The sequence below is a fragment of the Oncorhynchus tshawytscha genome, linkage group LG12 (genome assembly GCF_018296145.1).
Source record: "Oncorhynchus tshawytscha isolate Ot180627B linkage group LG12, Otsh_v2.0, whole genome shotgun sequence".
Taxonomy (NCBI): Eukaryota; Metazoa; Chordata; class Actinopteri; order Salmoniformes; family Salmonidae; genus Oncorhynchus; species Oncorhynchus tshawytscha.
The window spans coordinates 70,215,740-70,236,996 of record NC_056440.1 but is presented as its reverse complement, the minus strand read 5'-3'; positions in this window follow the sequence as shown (position 1 = coordinate 70,236,996).

Here is a 21,257-nt window from a genome sequence, read left to right as displayed (position 1 = left end):
GCCCTCTGTGGCCCACAGTCAGCTGCAGCCGAGCAGAAACACCCAGAGCCCTCTCTCTCTCCCTCCCTCTCTCTCTCCCTCCCTCTCTCTCTCCCTCCCTCCCTATCTCCCGCCCTCCCTCCCTCCCTCTCCTCATCTCTTGCTCTGTTCCTCTCACTCTCTCCTACCCCCTCTCTCTCCTCCATTTCTATCTCACTCTCCTTCCCTCACTCCCCTGCTCCCTTCCAGGAACCCTCCTCACTGTAACCTAAATTAGGAGCTCAGGACCAGAGGTCTCAGGACAATGAACAAAGAACTCTGATTCACTTGGGTCAGGTCATAAACATTACAATAATTGGCACGTCTCAAGTTCTCCTTTATGATCTACGTACACGTCAAGTTCAACACTGACTGCTGCTCCATTCAATGTCTTACTGTGTGAAGAAGCAGTGTAAGGTGACAGCTAGGCTTGACCTCCTAAAGGTAACATTAGAAACAAAGTTCCATTTCAAATGTACTTAGTAGATTTCCAACCAATTAGAGAGATATTCTGGGAATTCACAGGGAACAGTGGCAGCAGCAGAACTGTGTAATGTTTTAAGAAACCCACCACTAATGCTGTTTTGTCTGAGCAGACCAGAGAAACACTGTCCTGCAAAGCACAGTGTGCCTGAAGGAGAGGGAACATGTGTTTACATCAAAGTCAGCCATGTCTCTGTGACTGTGGTGCTCCTCCTACCCAAGCGCCAGGCTTGTGGTTGATTAATTCATGCAGGGTGTTTCTTTAGTTAGGGTTAGACACTTAACTGAAATGAGAGAGCTTCAGTCGCCTCTTCCATGTGTGGTCAAGGAGGTAACCTTGTTCCAGTCTCTCTCTCTCTCTCTCTCTCTCTATATATATATATATATATATATATATATATATATATATATATATATATATAATCTTTCTCTCTCCTAAAATAACAGAGTAGTAGAGGAGGGTGGAGGGACAACAAAAACAGCTAGACCCTTTTGGTCTCTGTTGTCCACTGACCCATATCTCTATTAATTACATACGTGGTTTATCTTTCATACACTCCCAGTGCCTGCGGCGAGACGGCTTCCGCTGCAGGAACACTTCAAATGAGACTAGATCCATGTCAGATGTATGGTCTTTCCTGCTTTAGAGAAACGACTCAACATGTCCTGAAGAGCTTCTTATCCTCCTTATCTCAACAGTATTAATGACTAGGGATCATGGTGGACATGCTGGACAGATGGAAAGACTTGCTAGACATATTGAATGTAATTTTGATTCAATATATTTTTCTCTGTTCTTTCTATTCATAGTTTTCTCAGGTTGGTTTTGTTTTGAGCCTTTTTGAAAAAAATGTTCAGCATCGGATTTTGCACAATAATAATACATTTTCTTCTAACTACTATTTGTTTATGTCTGTCCTCCTGCTGTCTGTATGTACTGCATGTTTGTCTACAGATGTGGGATCTTAATTTAATCACCATGTTGCAGGACATTTTAAATTGAGTGTATTGGAGTTTCTAAAGCTTCTAAAGTGTGTCATTTCAGACTAGATTTTCCCAAACAAAAAATGTATCAACCCCTACAACAATGGCAATTTATGGTAATCCACAAGTTAATTCACATTTATTAATGCTGTAGGATTAACTTCCAGCTGTAGGAAACTGGCTCAAATTAAGTTCCTACATCTGTATGTGCAATTGATTACCTACCTGTCTGTCTGTATGTTTGTCTGTGTAGTATGTGTCTACCTTCTACCAACAGTATCTATCTGTGTATCTGTATCTGCATATGTTTATTGGTCTGGCTGTTGTGTGTTGTCAGTACGAAGCAGCCTATGTCAGGAAGGGGCTATGCTGTTCCATCTCTCATTTTTGCCTCCATTGAAATTCTGACACGTCCACGTTCCGGGGCTTCGTTTTTCAATTAGACGTCACTTCAGCCATCCCTGGCTCGTAATTAAAGGGCATTATTCCATTGTTTAGCTGCACTGCAAGCCAACCCTGCTATGTGTAACCCTTTTATATTTGAAGAATAACAATATAATAATATGGAAATAGTGTCATGTTTGTGATTCAGTTGGATGAGCATCTACAAAGGTCCTCTTACTATAAATATCAATTTACAGTCCTCATGTCAGCACGCTTACAGAGTTGTTTGATTATAGTAATTTCATTTAGAATGTTTCATCATCACATTTCAGTGATTATAATGGAATCTACAGACAGTATGAATTGAAATAATCTGCAATATTCTTTGAGGACAGAATTGTTATATTGAGGTTAATGCAAAAGGTGTAACCTGCTGTGGTTCAAATCCTCTTCACTAGTTTTAGCCAGCAGCGCCTACTCTCTACCTCCCTGATGTGAGTTAACCCAATGTAGGGGGTGGAGGGGAGGATACCGCCAGAGGAGTTTTGGGGAAAACATGCCTTTGTACTGTATGTTTGCCTCCCAACCAGTAGCAGCTGAGCTGATGTGGCGGTTATGTCCCCCTAACCCTGACAAGTGTTCTCTTGGCCCTCTGAGAGGCCTGAGGAGACAGTGCCCAGGGGTGGTACTGTAGTCTGAGTAAATAACCCAAAAGGTCTGCGATCTCCCAATTACAACAGAGGTGTCATTTACACCCCTTGTCACCAGGAACGACCACGCGGGGCACCAGACTGAACCCCGAGGAGACACGGTATTGATCCCCTCCGCCAAGAAAGCCAGCTGCCATTAAAGCCATGACAGTGGAACTGTACCGCATCGATTGCTAGCGCCGGGACCTCTTGCTATTATTTCTAGAAGAGAGGGGAGCGCTCCATCCACTACTCTCTTATGACTGGTAATTGATGGCAAGTGGGGCCTTGCTTCCTTCCCTGACCCCAGCACACTGAAAGTCAGATGGATTACATCTAACACAATTATGATTGATATTATCAGATTACGCCACGCACGAACAACATGGCAGACTTGCTGACTGACTGCCTGCCTGCCTGACTGCTCTGGGCCAGTCTGGACGACCATGCTGAGGTAATCACTCTCTCTGCATGTCCGTCTGATGCCTTTCTCATCCTACCATAGTGGGGAGAAACGGGAGCGTAGTGTGTGTGGATTGTGTAAGCGTGTGTTTGTGTGTGTGTGCGTATGTGCATACGTGAAGTGCTAAGATACTACCACTGTAAACCCCAACCAGCTTTTAGCTCAGGGACACTAGATTACCAGTCAATTCAAGAACATCCATAACACGACATCTCTTATCTGGAGCCCTGATATGGCAGAATGTTCTAACCAACACTTCACAGTGTTTTGCTCAACACTCTCTCCGTTCACCTCCTGTGGTGTAACACATCTAAGAGACTTCAGCTCCTCTCACTCTGAAGGGTTTGGCTGCTGCACTCACACACACACACACACACACACACACACACACACACACACACACACACACACACACACACACACACACACACACACACACACACACACACACACACACACTGCACTTAACCATTCTGAATACTTTAATATGTATGAAAGTTCAAGTTATCAGCATCACCAGGCTGCTACTCCAGAGGTGTAAAAATGTATTGGCAGCTGACACGGCTTGACTTAATATCCAGCTGAGTAATTGAATAGCTTCTGTTGGGATCTCTGTTCCCTGTGTTTTCCTTTATTCATTTATTTCACCTAGATTTGTATAACTCCTCTGGTGTTGTGACCGGATCGAGCAATTCATATTTAGAGCCAGCTCAGTAAAAACACACTGCAATTCATATTTAGAGCCAGCTCAGTACAAGCACACTGCAATTCATATTTAGAGCCAGCTCAATACATACACACTGCAATTCATATATTTAGAGCCAGCTCAATACATACACACTGCAATTCATATATTTAGAGCCAGCTCAATACATACACACTGCAATTCATATTTAGAGCCAGCTCAATGCATTAACACTGCAGTTCATATTTAGAGCCAGTTCAATGCATTCACACTGCAGTTCATATTTAGAGCCAGCTCAATACATACACACTGCAATTCATATTTAGAGCCAGCTCAATGCATTCACACTGCAGTTCATATTTAGAGCCAGCTCAATGCATTCACACTGCAATTCATATTTAGAGCCAGCTCAATGCATTCACACTGCAGTTCATATTTAGAACCAGCTCAATGCATTCACACTGCAATTCATATTTAGAGCTAGCTCAATGCATTCACACTGCAATTCATATTTAGAGCCAGCTCAATGCATTCACACTGCAATTCATATTTAGAGCCAGCTCAATGCATTCACACTGCAATGGTGGCACCTTAATTGGGGAGGATGGGCTCGTGGTAATGGCTGGAGCAGAATCAGTGGAATGTTATCAAATACATCAAAGACATGGTTTCTATGTGTTTGGTGCCATTCCATTTGCACTGTTACGGCCATTATTATGAGCCGTTCCACTCAGCAGCCTCCGCTGTTGTTCACTCAAGATAAGATATTGTTTAATTTCCCCATAATTAATTGAATGAGATTGAATTTGGCCACCAGTTCCCCTTCCCCCCATGTCTCTGTGTTGTTTCTTCTTCTCTTCTACATGAGAGATACATGTTAATCCTCCTCAAAGTTCACAGCCTTCTCTTTCATCTGTAATACCATTTTCAGACACCGCCATCAAAGAAACAGAATATTCTGTGGATTATGCTAACCACATTTTGTTCTACGCTTTTATCTTGACCCAGAAAATGTGAGGGTAGCTTAGTTTCAGCATGCACAGTTTATTTGTGTGCATGTCTGTGTTTGTAGAAGGTCTTTTTGTGATGCACTTCATTTGAGGGCATGCATCGTGTCCATGTATGTGTGTGTCCATGTATGTGTGTGCTTCTCTCCATGTGTACTTCTGTGTGTTCGTGTACATTTCTGTGTGCATGAGCTTTCTTAAGCGTGAGACCACCATTGTGTGTGAGGCAGCGCAGAGAGAGTGGGACAGCCAGAGAGTTGAACCACTTTTCAACACAGCTCTTCCTGTCCCCGGTCAATGACCAGCATCCCGCTCTCAATCCATTTCTGTATGTGTTATTATGATGTGGCCTGCATTTTTTCTATAATCCAATTACTCTGGATAACCATAATGCAATTGAAGCATTGTTTATTATACCCTCACAGTATATAACTCTCCTTGTCAAACATAGGATGTTGAAATGCCATAGCCCTTAAAAGGACCTCTTTATGTTTCAGAAGTTAGAGTTTCTCTCTGCGGTCTCCAGGGATCATGTCTATGGAGAATTAAATTAACGTGGCAGGCAGAAATAGCTTCTTAGAAGCTTTCAATTGTAGACAAGCCCTTTAAAATCAATTTTCCACTCTTTGATTAGATTTAGTGTTATCATCACTGTAGCACAGATATGTCTGTTCTTCATTCATATTTCAGAGAAGAAACATTAATCCCACAAATTGGTTCCTGTCTCTTCTTGTTAAAGTGATCTAGATTTATGACTGAGAAACCACAAGGCCTGAGTCTCGTCGCTTGTCTCCTCAGTTCTTCAGCTTCCTAAATAAACTATCCATGTTTTCATGTAACCGTTGTTTTCACAGATATTAAACTACAGTAAGTCAAACTGTCTATCATCTATGAGAGCTTACTGTTCCATTAATTGTTAGATCACTAGCAAAAAAATATGATAATTATCATAGAATAGTGTGTTACGTATTGAGCACAGACCACAATTTATACCCTCACAAAATGGAATGTTGTTCTTTAGCAAACCCTTTCAACAAGTTTTTGGTCCCCCACTCCCAGAAGGTGACACAGATTCAGATTTTGCTGTGAGGCAGTGAGCTGGTTGGTATAGTGTTGATGGTGGGGGGGTAGACCTAGACCATCTCTCTCTCACATAGGCCCAAGGAGGAGAGGGGCGGGCTGGGGAGGGAGGGGAGGGTTGGCTGGCCTGGTCCTGGTCCCCTGCTGCCAAATGCGTTTTAACACCTGGAGTCCTGGCTGGGCTGTCTCTGAGTGCTGCAGCATAATGAATTGTTAAAGGGGGCTCAATAGGGGCAATTCACCTGATAAAAAAAAAAAGATATTGAGTGTCGGCGAACACAAAAATGGGCCATTTAGAAGAGGCCCTGGTTAGGGTTATTGTGCAGTTAAGCTATAACCAGTAATTCAATGGGCTCTCAGTCATATGTTTGTTTTGATACCTGCTTTATTTGTAAATTTAAGCAATTGAGAAGAGGACCTATACCTTGTATAACATGTGGTCTAAGCATTACTCATATGTGGCATAATATTGTTTTGTGTATCATCTTTCTCAGAGTGCATGCCACATATGTTTTCCAATTTCTCATATCACGTATGGTGGTAAACTTGTGAGAAATTTGATAGCATGCATTATAGTGTAGTATATCCTTGAAGTATTTTAGAGACAAGGCTTGGAATAAGCACTGATCTTAACTGTTTTCTGCCTCTTACAATGAGTACTCTGCTATCACTGTGTTTGCTCAAAATAAGGCCTTTTGTGCATTGCTGCACTCCACTGTTTGCTGCAGTTGTGTAAAGCTGTGACAAGGGACAACAGCAGTGTTGAAGAATACAGAGAGCTCTGAGCCAACGAAGTGAAGTGAAAGAGAAAGGGGAAATGACAACATTCTCCTCCAGAGACATACTGCTGCAATGTCTCGTGTGGATAGGATACTACTACTGGTCCCATTTCCTTTCCTGTCCTCCTGGGTCTGCTTGAGCATGACTGTGGTTTCCACTCAACAGTGGTCAGCTTTTAAACCCCTCCTCAGGACCAGGAAGTTCAGTATGGGTAGAGTCGACGACATCCCTCACAAACATAGTGATGTCAGAGAGAGGGAACTTGTGCCAAATTAGGCAACACTGGTATAATGGTTTAGTAAAGCATAAATTGCATAAATCCCAAATGTTAAAAAATTGAAGGTATAATGACAATTGAATGCTTCTGATAGAAATCTGTCATTTTCAATGGTCTTTGTTGTTTGAACATTCCACCAATGCCTATTTCCTTTAACGACATCGTCAGGCTGAAATAATGGAGTGTTTTGCTCTGAGGTATTTCCCTTCATAATACAGCTCTTGTATCCTTCTAGGTGTATCATCAATTGAACCATATCTTGTCCTTGTTCTCTCTTGTGCTTTACAGTCAAAATGCAGCACAATACATCTTCAAAGCTGCTATTGTGGCAAATAATTGAACATATCAGTTCACAGAAGTTAATAAGGTATACTTTTGTAATGTAGGAGGCTTACATTGACAAACGGATTGCATTTACTCCTCGCTGCCTTGCTTATTATCAGTAACTTGTAATATATGCAAATCTCCCTGCTTGAACTTTACAATCTTTCAGTTGAGGCCATTCATCTCTTTTTAAGTGTTCATTTGCATCTGGAGAGTGCCCATGCATCATGCCGTGTCATTTTGAAAGCAAATATTAATCAATTTTGCATCGTGAATTGCCCCCAAGCTGTGCGTAATGGGCGATAGTGTGGCTGTTTCTCTGTCTGAATGGATCTTCACGTACTTCTCTGTTCAAACTTATGAAGATAATTAAGGAGTGGATGAACATTCATCAGGAGCAGACGAAGGCGTAAGCCTCCTTATCACGTGAGAACACAGTTGTCCTGCCCTGATCTGGGGCTAACAGCTAGGACTTCATGCTTCTCTCTTATCCTATGATCAGTCATAGGAAGTAGACTCACTCAGTCCTATTGCTCATTATGGAGATATTGTAGAGCAATAATCATAAAATAAATTCATCATAGCAACTGGGATTATGACTTCAAGGATGAGTTGAAAAGCCAGCTGGCATGTTGGTAGTTTACTGGCAGTGTGTGTTTACTCACAGTGACTCGTTATAGAATTTCAGTCAATGCCTTTTCAGACCTGTTCGAGTAATACAGTATTTAAGACTTTACAGTAATACGAACTGGCCTGAGTCATACCACCCACTGGGCACAGACGTCAGTTCAACATTTAGTTTTGACTTACACTTAGTTGAGTTATCAACTAACGTGAATTCAATGTGAAATCAACAACAAAACATTACCAAGTGATTGGAAGTTAAAAGTTGGATGAAAAAAATACAAAAATCTCTTATGTTGATGACTTTTTGCAAAACCAATCAGTTTTCCATGTTGATTCAACGTCATCACATTGAATATTTTTGTTGAAAAGACGTGGAAACAACGTTGATTCAACCAGTTTCTGCCCAGTTGGCAGACTGTTTCAACAGATTTCGTTATTCTGATAGTTTGCTAACACCAGTCACACCTTGTCCACTGGACTGCAACATCATTATTAAGTTACAGGGAATTGCCTATTCATACATTTCATAGCTGAATAAAATACTACTATACTGCTATGTGTAGGGAGATCTCCTTTATCTGAATCGTGCTTATGCCTTAATGCCGTTTACTGTCCAACACGGCATTATAAGAGAACACTAATGAGCTTAAACATTGTACCATGTTTGCTAGCAGAGTTACTGCAAACACACACACACACACACACACACACACACACACACACACACACACACACACACACACACACCATGCAGTGGTACGCAGAATGCCTCAGACAGGCCTTGGCCTCATTAAGGTTTGTTATAAGTGGTGAGATGGATTCCATCCGTGTGTGTCCATCTGTGTCTCAGTCTCCTGGGATATCACACTCTCTCAGGCATGGCACTCGTCCACACAGAGCCCCCTTGTATTAGTCGCACTGAATACATTGCAGAGCGTCATACTCTGTAATACCACATCAGGCCAGGCACCTGTTTCTGATGAGTGTGACAAACCAAAATTTTTTGCTCACAGAACAATTGGCAAACTACATGGAGTCTGAATCCTGATGAAAACACTAAATTAAAATTGGTACATACACAGCAAATACAGAAGCCACCCCCGGGGGGGCACGCCCACACTACAAAGTGTCACTACAAAGTGTCATCCACAGACAAATGATGATAAAGTGATCCTCTCATGACTTTGACAGGCATGACAGAAGGCGCCGAGCCGGCCCATGCAATAACATACACTGTGGTTTTCACTGTGACAGCATGATCAAAGCAAACACCACCTCTGGTAATGCTCGCAATTACCAGCAGACCCTTGTTTTTTATCAATAAGCTCATGTTTCACAAAAGAGTGGTGACACTCTTTTCAGAAATCACAAACAGAATTTCGACATAAAATGCTTAAAATGCTCTAAATCTATAACATACATTAATGTTAAGACGTATCATCAATGAACATGTTCACCTTAAAAATATAAATATATTTTGCTATGTAACTTGAACTTGTTTTGAGATGATTTAGCCTTACATTTTGAAACATTGGCATCCTCACGATGAGGTACAAGAAGTGGTGAAAATGTGATAAGCAAGGAGAGTGGGAAAGCAAAAAGATCAAGCATGTAATATCAGGGGAACAATAATCCCCTGGAGCAGAAAGGCAGACATAATAATATCAGGGGAACAATAGTCCCCTGGAGCAGAAAGGCAGACATAATAATATCAGGGGAACAATAGTCCCCTGGAGCAGAAAGGCAGACATAATAATATCAGGGGAACAATAATCCCCTGGAGCAGAAAGGCAGACATAATAATATCAGGGGAACAATAGTCCCCTGGAGCAGAAAGGCAGACATAATAATATCAGGGGAACAATAGTCCCCTGGAGCAGAAAGGCCAATAGTCCCCTGGAGCAGAAAGGCAGACATGGTCCCCTGGAGCAGAAAGGCAGACATAATAATATCAGGGGAACAATAGTCCCCTGGAGCAGAAAGGCAGACATAATAATATCAGGGGAACAATAATCCCCTGGAGCAGAAAGGCAGACATAATAATATCAGGGGAACAATAATCCCCTGGAGCAGAAAGGCAGACATAATAATATCAGGGGAACAATAATCCCCTGGAGCAGAAAGGCAGACATAATAATATCAGGGGAACAATAGTCCCCTGGAGCAGAAAGGCAGACATAATAATATCAGGGGAACAATAGTCCCCTGGAGCAGAAAGGCAGACATAATAATATCAGGGGAACAATAATCCCCTGGAGCAGAAAGGCAGACATAATAATATCAGGGGAACAATAGTCCCCTGGAGCAGAAAGGCAGACATAATAATATCAGGGGAACAATAGTCCCCTGGAGCAGAAAGGCAGACATAATAATATCAGGGGAACAATAGTCCCCTGGAGCAGAAATAATGTATATTTTTTATTTCACCTTTATTTAACCAGGTAGACCAGCTGAGAACACGTTTCATTTACAACTGCAACCTGGCCAAGATAAAGCAAAGCAGTGCAACACAAACAACAACTAAGAAGTTACACATGGAATAAACAAACATACAGTCAATAATACAATAGAAAAAAGTCTATATACAGTTTGTGCAAATGAGGTAAGATAAGGGAGGTAAGGCAATAAATAGGCCATAGTGGCGAAGTAATTACAATATAGCAATTAAATACTGGAGTGATACATGTACAGATGATGAATGTGCAAGTAGAGATACTGGGGTGCAAAGGAGAAAAAGAAAGAAGGAAATAACAGTAAGGGGATGAGGTAGTTGGATGGGCTATGTACAGGTGCAATGATCTGTGAGCTGCTCTGACATCTGGTGCTTAAAGTTAGTGAGAGAAATATGAGTCTCCAGCTTCAGTGATTTTTGCAGTTTGTTCCAGTCATTGGCAGCAGAAAACTGGAAGGAAAGGCGGCCAAATGAGGAATTTGTGAAATATTCCTGCGCGTGCTACAGGTGGACAATCAGGGGGACGTCAGGTGAACAATAGTCCCTTGGAGCAGAAAGAATCATATCAGGGGAACATCAGGTGAACAATAGTCCCTTGGAGCAGAAAGAATAATATCAGGGTTACATCAGGTGAACAATAGTCCCTTGGAGCAGAAAGAATAATATCAGGGGAACATCAGGTGAACAATAATCCCTTGGAGCAGAAAGAATAATATCAGGGTTACATCAGGTGAACAATAGTCCCTTGGAGCAGAAAGAATAATATCAGGGGAACATCAGGTGAACAATAGTCCCTTGGAGCAGAAAGAATAATATCAGGGGAACATCAGGTGAACAATAATCCCTTGGAGCAGAAAGAATAATATCAGGGGAACATCATGTGAACAATAATCCCTTGGAGCAGAAAGGCAGAAACAATCCATTCTGTTCAACATCAGCAGCCAGTCATCTCTTCTGTTAATTATAGTCATATCGCCCTATTGAAGTCTGCTGTCCCTTAACATATTCCACTTTATTTTGAGGCCTGTTTTCTCTAGTAATGAAATGTCAACTCTCTGCCGGTCCCCCCCCCCGTGTCGCAGAGTGTTGATCAAAGTGACCTTTGTCCCTGTTCTCCACGCTTCGCAAATCAATACACACACAGTCAACAACACCTTGACAGATGAAGGCACAACATATAATAAATGACAATTCACCATCACAATGGCCAGAGCATATCTGACACCTACTGCTCATAGCAGTCATTTTCAACACAATGCCAGCCTGTTATGTTCAGAGTGGGGTTCATTTGCCGGGCCTGTCTCATTCTCTCACAGGTGTTGATATTACAGAGGAGCGACATTGTTAAAAAAACAGTTGATCTCACAGTCATACATTTCTCCTAGTATATACGCCTGTCCTAAGTGCTGACAGAGGGAATGTATGACTACAGGTGTAGCTCTTTTTTATTATTATTGTTGTTGTCTTTCAGAAGAGAGGTTATATCGAAAGCAATTTTCCTCTTAAGGGAGCAAATTGTTCTAAGGAAAATTGTAACTGCCGTCACTCTGGGATGATTGGCAGTGTGTTTGGATGTTGGCAGACAGTAAGGAAGGGGGGAGGAAGAAAAAGGGAGGAAGAAAAAGGCACAGTGCATATTAAAAAATGTGTTGTGAAAAACAAGTGTGAAATTTCACACACTCCCTAGACCGGATGAAAATGGCTGCTGTTTTTCCAGGTGGGCTCAGATGGAGCGGTGGAAATCTAACGCATGTACTGTATGTACACAGGTTTAGAGAGAGGAAATGCAGTGTGTTCTATAGTCTACTTTATAGGGGGAGGGAGGGAGAGAGAGAGAGAGAGAAGAGCCCCTCCAGATGCTCATTCATTGAGTAGGCTCCACAGTGGGTCATCAGAATGATAAAGACTAGCCTTTTTCTCTGTGTTTCACAGATTTGTAAGGATCAAGAGGATTTGTTTCCGCTGGCAACCTTCCAGTCACCTGAGACAAAGGAGAAAATGGGAGGGAAAGGGACCTTTGGATTTCAGAAATGCTCTTAAACTGTCCCCTAACCAATACAAATCCCACTAAAAGACAGTTCCTTGTAGTCACTTGAAGAAGGTGTGAAAGTGTAAAACTAACCCCAACCCTAGCTTCATGTCTACATCCTGTTTCAACTCTTACTCTAGGTTCATGTCCACATCCCGGTTCAACTCTAACCCTCAGCCACAACCCTAACCCTAACCCTAACCCTAACCCTCAACCACAACCCTAACCCTGGCCCTCAACTACAACCCTAACCCTAACCCTCAGCCACAACCCTAACCCTCAACCACAACCCTAACACCCAACCACAACCCTAACACTCAACCACAACCCTAACACTCAACCACAACCCTAACACTCAACCACAGCCCTAACCCTGGCCCTCAACTACAACCCTAACCCTAACCCTAACCCTGGCCCTCAACCACAACCCTCAACCCTAACCCTGGCCCTCAACTACAACCCTAACCCTAACCCTCAGCCACAACCCTAACCCTAACCCTCAGCCACAACCCTAACCCTAACCCTCAGCCACAACCCCAACCCTAACCCTCAGCCACAACCCTAAACCTCAGCCACAACCCTAACCCTCAGCCACAACCCTAACCCTCAGCCACAACCCTAACCCTCAGCCACAACCCTAACCCTAACCCTCAGCCACAACCCTAACCCTGTTGGAGTTGTCTGTTCTGTTGTCCCCACCCTGCCTATCTCTATCTCTTTCTCTCTGTCTCTCTGATACACAGCTCTCGTCCCTGCCTCTATCTTTCTTTCTGTCTCTGCTAGGCTTTTTCTTTCTTTCTATTTAACCCTTATTTTACCAGGTAAGTTCTCATTTATAGCAACAACCTGGGGAATAGTTACAGGGGAGAGGAAGGGTTGAATGAGCTAATTGTAAGCTGGGGATGATTAAGTGACAGTGATGGTATGAGGGCCAAATTAACACCCCTACTCTTACGATAAGTGCTATTAGATCTTTAGTGTACACAGAAAGTCAGGACCCCCGTTTAACATCCCATCTGAAATATGGCACCCTAAACAGGGCAATGTCCCTGTGTAGGGTGCATGCCTCCTACTGGACCTCCAACACCACTTCCAGCAGCATCTGGTCTCCCATCTAGGGACCAAACAGGAGCAAACCTGCTCAGCTTCAGAAGCAAGCCAGCAGTGGGATGCAGGGTGGTATGTTTCTGGCTGCTGCACTGCCTCTCTTGGTCTCTCTGGCACACAGCTCTCCCCCTGACCCACCTTCCCCTGCCCTGCCTCTCTGGCACACAGCTCTCCCCCTGCCCAGTCTTCCCCTGCCCTGCCTCTGTCTTTCTTTCTTTCTGTCTGTCTGTCTCTGCTCTGCTGCCCTGCCTCTCTTGGTCTCTATGGTACACAGCTCTATCCCTGCCCTGCCTCTCTCTCTGCTCTGCTCCCAGCCTTTGCCCTGCCTCTCTGTCTATCTGGCACCCAGCTCTCCCCCTGGGCCCTTGAGCCAACAGGTCCCTGCTGCAGCTAATTGCCCAGACCAGACACTAACATGTCTCTTATTATGGGCATAATGAATTATGAAAGTGACTGAGCAGTCGTCGTCCCCCCACTCATCCTCCTTCCTCACACCCCTCAATAAACATGTTTGTTTTGGGTCTGGCTCAACCTCATCCATTAATGTTATTGTTTTCCCTAAACATTACATTGATTAAATTTAACACCAATCAATTTGAAATGGTTCTGACATTCAGATATGACCTTAAAACGAGGCGATCTAAGAACTATGATTAGGATTAAACTTTCAGCTAATGAGGTGATTTCTCTTCCTGGAAGTGCGTCAGATAAGACCCAACAGGAATTGTCAGTAAAAATTTGATCAATTATTGCAAACTGAACAGGTTTAACTTGATTACCCCTTTGCACCCGCTAATTTGTGTAATTAATAACCCTGTTTCGACCGGGACAAAGCAGTTTATTAATATCAATCTATATCTGTGCTCCTTAATGAAATGGCATGGGCAGGTCATCCGTTAGGCAGGTAATGTCATAATCAATGGTGCCAAAGACACATGTTAATTAATACCATTATTAATTGTTACAGTTATAGTTGAACGCTACACGCTGTCAGCTCCTTTGTCCTATTATGTATGGCAATCAGCGGATTGGAAATGGCAACGTAATTAACCATTCAGACAGGCAGCGCTGGGAATCCAAATGAGACGGTATCGGCTCTGACAGCTGGCAGGCGGAGCGCTGCACATACTGGGCGTCGAACAAAACCAGCATTATCCACTGACCCGGGAACAACAGGAAAAGGGATGTATCGCAAACTAATAAATACATTCACAGTAGCCGGCCTGCCATATCACACAAAGGCCTGATGAAATGCCTGCTTGATGCTTTTGTCTGTGTACAAGCAGTGCATATGCGTTGGCTGAGCGTTTGGGTGGTGTGGTACTTCAGCCTGGCCTCAGAGCCTAACGAAATATACTTCACGTATTTCTGAGCACCTCCAAGACGTATGATACCTACTAATGATCTAGTTACTTCAGACAGAAACAAAGGTAGGTAGGTTAGTCAGGCAAAAAGGGTTGGCATAATTCGTGACAGTCTAGCAATCCAAAGGCGTCAAAGCTAACCCTTCCCCTAACTCTTATTCCAAAGTTAAGGCTCTATAGAGCTTGACAGCTTGTAGCCTAGAACCCTGAAATAAGTTACCTCTTGTTCGTTCAGCCATCCATATGGGAATGAATGGGGAAAGAATAGGGTTTTGAAATTAACGCTGAAAATAAGGTCCGAGGCTTAGGAGATGTACATACGTTTTGTTCTATGAGATAATAGCAGTCAGTTAACATGACCTTTATGAATTATGAAGCCTTTGTGTGATTTATGTTTTTATTACTACATAAATTCTTCAAAATTCACAAAAAGAGATGTTAGCTTATAAATTTTCCTCATGGGCTTTGTCCAACGAACCATGGTGGAGTTAGTGCCTACAAAAAGACACCATTACTATTTCTCTTTATTCACACCTCATTGCTGAATTAGGCGTGATTGAAATTTAAAGGCAATGTTCCCGCTTTAAAGGAGACTGTATTCAAGGTAAACGCTGCATTATGTCGGCTCAATCGGAAATGACCTTTACACTTTTAAATCGCAGAATCTGTAATGCTTCAGCTTTACGCAAAAAAATATATCATTATTTAAACAGCTAAATGCATGAATTTAGTGCACTTTGAGATTAACATTGAGAGAAAAGAATATTGAGAGATTAGATCTTTTTCAGGTAACTTCCCCTTACCACATGCCACAGCAGACACTCCACTACTCAATTACAGTGGCTACTGTGGGTACTCTCTACTCTGGAACACATACAGTACCAGTCAAAAGTTTGGAAACACCTACTCATTCCAGGGTTTTTCTTTATTTTTTACTATTTTCTACATTGTAGAAAAATAGTGAAGGCATGAAAACTATGAAATAAAGTGTTATAAAATATATTTTGATTTGTTTATTTGAGATTCTTCAGTAGCCACCCTTTGATGACAGCTTTGCACACTCGTGGCATTCTCTCAACCAGGAATACATTTCCAATAACACGTGTGCCTTGTAAAAAGTGAATTTGTGAAATGAATGCGTTTGAGCCAATCAGTTGTGTTGTGACAAGGTAGGGGTGGTATACAGAAGACAGCCCTATTTGGTAAAAGACCAAGTCCATATTATGGCAAGAACAGCTCAAATAAGCAAAGAGAAACAGTTCATCGTTACTTTAAGACATGAAGGTCAGTCAATTCTGAAAATTTCAAGACCTTTGAATGTTTCTTCAAGTGCTCTCGCAAAAACCATCAAGCGCTATGATGAAACTACCTCTCATGGGGACCGCCACAGGAAAGGAAAACCCAGAGTTTCCTCTGCTGTAGAGGATAAATTCATTCGAGTTACCAGCCTCAGAAATTGCAGCCCAAATAAATGTTTCACAGAGTTCAAGTAACAGACACATCTCAACATCAACTGTTCAGAGGAGACTGCGTGAATCAGGCCTTCGTGGTTGAATTGCTGCAAAGAAACCACTACTAAAGGACACCAATAAGAAGAGACTTGCTTGGGCAGAGAAATGGACATTAGACCGGTGGAAATCTGTCCTTTGGTCTGATTAATCCAAATTTAAGACTTGTGGTTCGAACCGCAGTGTCTTTGTGAGACTCAGAGGAGGTGAACGGATGATCTACGCATGTGTGGTTCCCACCATGAAGCATGGAGGAGGAGGTGTGATGGTGCTTTGTTGGTGACACTATCTGCGATATGCCATCCCATCTGTTTTGACCTTAGTGGGACTATCATTTGTCTTTCAAGAGGGCAATGACTCAACACACCTCCAGACTGTGTAAGGGCTATTTGACCAAGGAGGAGAGTGATGGAGTGCTGCATCAGATGACCTATCCTCCACAATCACCCAACCTCAACCCAATTGAGATGGTTTGGAATGAGTTGGACCGCAGAGTGAAGGAAAAGCAGCCAACAAGTGCTCCGCATATGTGGGAACTCCTTCAAGACTGTTGGAAAAGCATTCCAGGTGAAGCTGGTTGAGAGAATGCCAAGAGTGTGCAACACTGTCATCAAGGCAAAGGAACTGCTACTTTGTAGAATATATATATTGATTTGCTTAACACTTTTTTTGGTCACTACATGATTCCATATGTGTTATTTCATAGTTGACTCTGACCTGTCCAATGAGCCAAACTGATTAAAGAATCCCACAGTAGGCAAACACACTCTCTCTCTCAAGCTGCTAGAGAGAGAGAAAGTCTACTGTCTACATCTCTCCATTTTCTCTGTGTTGTCTGTTGCTGTCGCTAGTCTGCCCTCTTCTGTTGCGGTCTCTTAGTATTCGATGTTGCTGTCTCTTGTCTACCCTCACTCGTCCTGGTTGTAAAAACTTTAAAAGGAAACATTTGTTTTAATAGCAATTTCACAGGCTTTTTCACCTCAACTGCAATTCTTTGTTAACCATGTTTTACTTCTTCACTGTCTGTATTTCACCTGTTATAATTTGTGCAAATAAATACGACTGATTACAATCTATAGAGCAGCTTGACGTGATACAGTCTACTGTGTGCTCAACCTACCTCTGTTCTCTCTATAGAGCAGCTTGAAGTGATACAGTCTACTGTGTGCTCAACCTACCTCTGTTCTCTCTATAGAGCAGCTTGAAGTGATACAGTCTACTGTGTGCTCAACCTACCTCTGTTCTCTCTATAGAGCAGCTTGAAGTGATACAGTCTACTGTGTGCTCAACCTACTGTGTGCTCAACCTACCTCTGTTCTCTCTATAGAGCAGCTTGAAGTGATACAGTCTACTGTGTGCTCAACCTACCTCTGTTCTCTCTATAGAGCAGCTTGAAGTGATACAGTCTACTGTGTGCTCAACCTACCTCTGTTCTCTCTATAGAGCAGCTTGAAGTGATACAGTCTACTGTGTGCTCAACCTACCTCTGTTCTCTCTATAGAGCAGCTTGAAGTGATACAGTCTACTGTGTGCTCAACCTACCTCTGTTCTCTCTATAGAGCAGCTTGAAGTGATACAGTCTACTGTGTGCTCAACCTACCTCTGTTCTCTCTATAGAGCAGCTTGAAGTGATACAGTCTACTGTGTGCTCAACCCACCTCTGTTCTCTCTCCATCTGCCCTCTTCTGTCACTTTGTCTGTGTCTTGTCTGTTGCTGTCTCATGTTCTTGTTTGTTACCATCTCCTTTGTCCATCTTCTTCTGTTATGGCCTGTTCTGTTCTTCTGGTGTCCCTCTCCATCATATCCTACTCTTCTGTTGCTGTCTCTCTGTCTTGTCTGGTGTGTCTCTCTCCATCACCTACTCTTCTGTTGCTGTCTCTGTGTCTTGTCTGGTGTGTCTCTTGACTTTGGATAGCCTAGCTATCCAAGGGCTAGTTAGGGGCCGTCAATAAATTACACAATTAAATGAGACAATATTTTCATGTTGCACACCTTTTAGTTTAATCACTAAAAGCTTTTAATATTTGTATATTATTGTCTACAATTTATAGTTAGTTTTAGGTTTTTCAGTCATTGAAATTTGGAGCTATTGGAATCTTAACATATTGTCCCATGTACATTGTGTAATTTACCTATGGTCCCTAATTAGCCCCATAGGGATATCCTAAGTCAACCCAAATATATTACAGGCATTATGATCGTGTCCTGTGCAGCTGCACTCCTAATTGATGATTACTTGTGTGCTGCCAGCTGTGGACAGGACTGAAACAAACCCAACCTTAATTTAAGTTGTGATGCAGTCACAACCACAACTTTTACAAAACTCAGTTTTGGATGAGACAGACTGTGCCCCTGCCCAGTCATGTGATTAGGGCCTAATTATAGATTAGGGCCTAATTAATTTAATTAAATTGACTGATTTCCTTGTACGAACTGAAACTCAGTAAAACTGTTGAAATTGTTGCGTTTATATATTTTTTCAGTATATAATTTATGCCATTTTGCAGATGCTTTTATCCAAAGAGATTTACAGTCATAGCATCCATTTTACATCGGGATTGAATCCACAATCCTGGCGTTGCAAACCCCATGCTCTACCAACTGAGCCATGCAATGAAATGCTTACTTGCAGGTTAACCTCGCATTAATGCAACAATAGAACAAATAAATAGCTAAGTGAATAGAAAGAGTAATAAAAAATAAAAAACTCAAATAAATTTCACCAATTTAATACATTTTATAAATATTTACATAGCCTATATGGAAATAAGACATTTATTTATTTTTATTTAACTAGGCAAGTCAGATAAAAACAAATTCTTATTTTAAAATGATGGCAACCCCGGCCACACCCTCCCCTACCCGGATGATGCTGGGCCAATTGTGTGCCACCATGTGGGACTCCCGATCCCGGTCGGTTGTGATACAGCACGGGATCAAACCAGGATTTTTAGTGACGCCCCTAGCATTGAGATGCAGTGCCTTAGACCGCTGCGCCACTCGGGAGCATAAGATACATGATACAAGAATGTTTACCAGTAGAATGGACAGGTTATAAGACCTCTATGATTAGTTTCCTTTTGTCAGTTCTACCACCTCAACATTGCTCATTTAAACAGGGTTAACTATAATGTTGTGGTAAAGTTCAGCTTCAGTCCACAGGGGGGGACTGTCAGAAGATTCAGTGCCTTCGGAAAGTATTCAGACCAATTGATTTTTTCCACATTTTGATATGTTACAGCCTTATTTTAAAATCTATTAAATAGTTTTCCCCCCTCATCAATCTACACACAATACCCCATAATGACAAAGCTGGATGGTTGTATGGGGAGCGTCGCTGCACAGCTATTTTCAGGTCTCTCCAGAGATGTTTGATCGGGTTCAAGTCCCGGCTCTGGCTGGGCCACTCAAGGACATTCAGAGACTTGTCCCGAAGCCACTCCTGTGTTGTCTTGGCTGTGTGCTTAGGGTCATTGTCCTGTTGGAAGGTGAACCGTCACCCCAGTCTGAGGTCCTGAGTGCTCTGGAGCAGGTTTTCGTCAAGGATCTTTCTATACTTTGCAGAGAGATCCCAGTCCCTGCCAGTCCCTGCCGCTGAAAAACATCCCCACAGCATGATACTGCCACTACCATGCTTCATGTAGGGATGGTGCCAGGTTTCTTCCAGACGTGAGGCTTGGCATTCAGGCCAAAAAGTTCAATCTTGTTCCTCATGGTCTGAGAGTCTTTAGGTGCCTTTTTTCCAATTCCAAGTGGGCTGTCATGCGCCTTTTACTGTGGACTGGCCTCTCTACCATAAAGGCCTGATTGGTGGAGTGCTGCAGAGATGGTTGTCCTTCTGGAAATGTCTCCCATCTCCACAGAAGAACTCTAGAGCTCTGTCAGAGTGACCATCGGGTTCTTAGTTACCTCCCTGACCATGTCCCTATTCCCCCAATTGCTCAGTTTGGCGAGGCGGACAGCTTTAGGAAGAGTCTTGGTGGTTCCAAACTTCTTCCATTGAATAATGACGGAGGCCACTGTGTTCTTGGGGACCTTCAATGCTGCATACATTTTTTGGTACCCTCCCCAGATCTGTGCCTCGAAACAATCCTGTCTCAGAGTTCTACGAACAATTGCTTTGACCTCATGGCTTGGGTTTTCCACTGACAAGCACTTTCAACTGTGGGACCTTACCTAGACAGGTGTGTGCCTTTTCAAATAATGTCCAAATCAATTGAATTTACCACAGGAGGACTCCAATCAAGTTGTAGAATCTAGCTACAGAAACAAAACCCATTGAATACACTCGCTGGAAATAAACACTTTTCCTCACTTTTTTACTTATATCAACTCGGCTTAGCTTGCCCATTCACTGAATATACTGTTAAATAACTGACTGACACCCAATAGATTAAGGATGCTGAACTCTAGCGCTAGCATGATGTGTGGTTTTGGAAACTCAAACTGAAATGTAAAAAATAATAAAATAACATTTTTTTACCATCAAAAGGTTCGGGGCTAGACCATAAACATCCGGGGTTGAAGCCCAGAACCCCAGGCCTAATGTTGCCACTGGCCTTAAGCCAATTCCCCTAACTTTAGTTTTTTTTGGTCTCCTAACCTTTGTGGTTTGTTCCCCTAACCTGCAACATAAATTCTCCCCATAATTCTCCTTTGTTGTTATCACATAACAAACAACCTAGTTTCAGATAAAGACGTGCAATACTAAATGCCCTCCATAATTCGTATGCTACGACCGGGTAAGACGTATGATACTATACGTTCTCTAATTCGTATTATATTTTGTACGACCGCTATTCCATTCATAACGTAACGTAACATATCATATGAAAGGTCACCATAGATTTATGTACAGAATAATACGAATTGCCCTGAGACAACAGTGCATACTTTGTCTGTCCCCATCCCCCCTTTTAATTAAGGATCAGACCCTTTTTTTTAATGTTCACCTAAAATGACATACCCACATCTAACTGCCTGTAGCTCAGGACC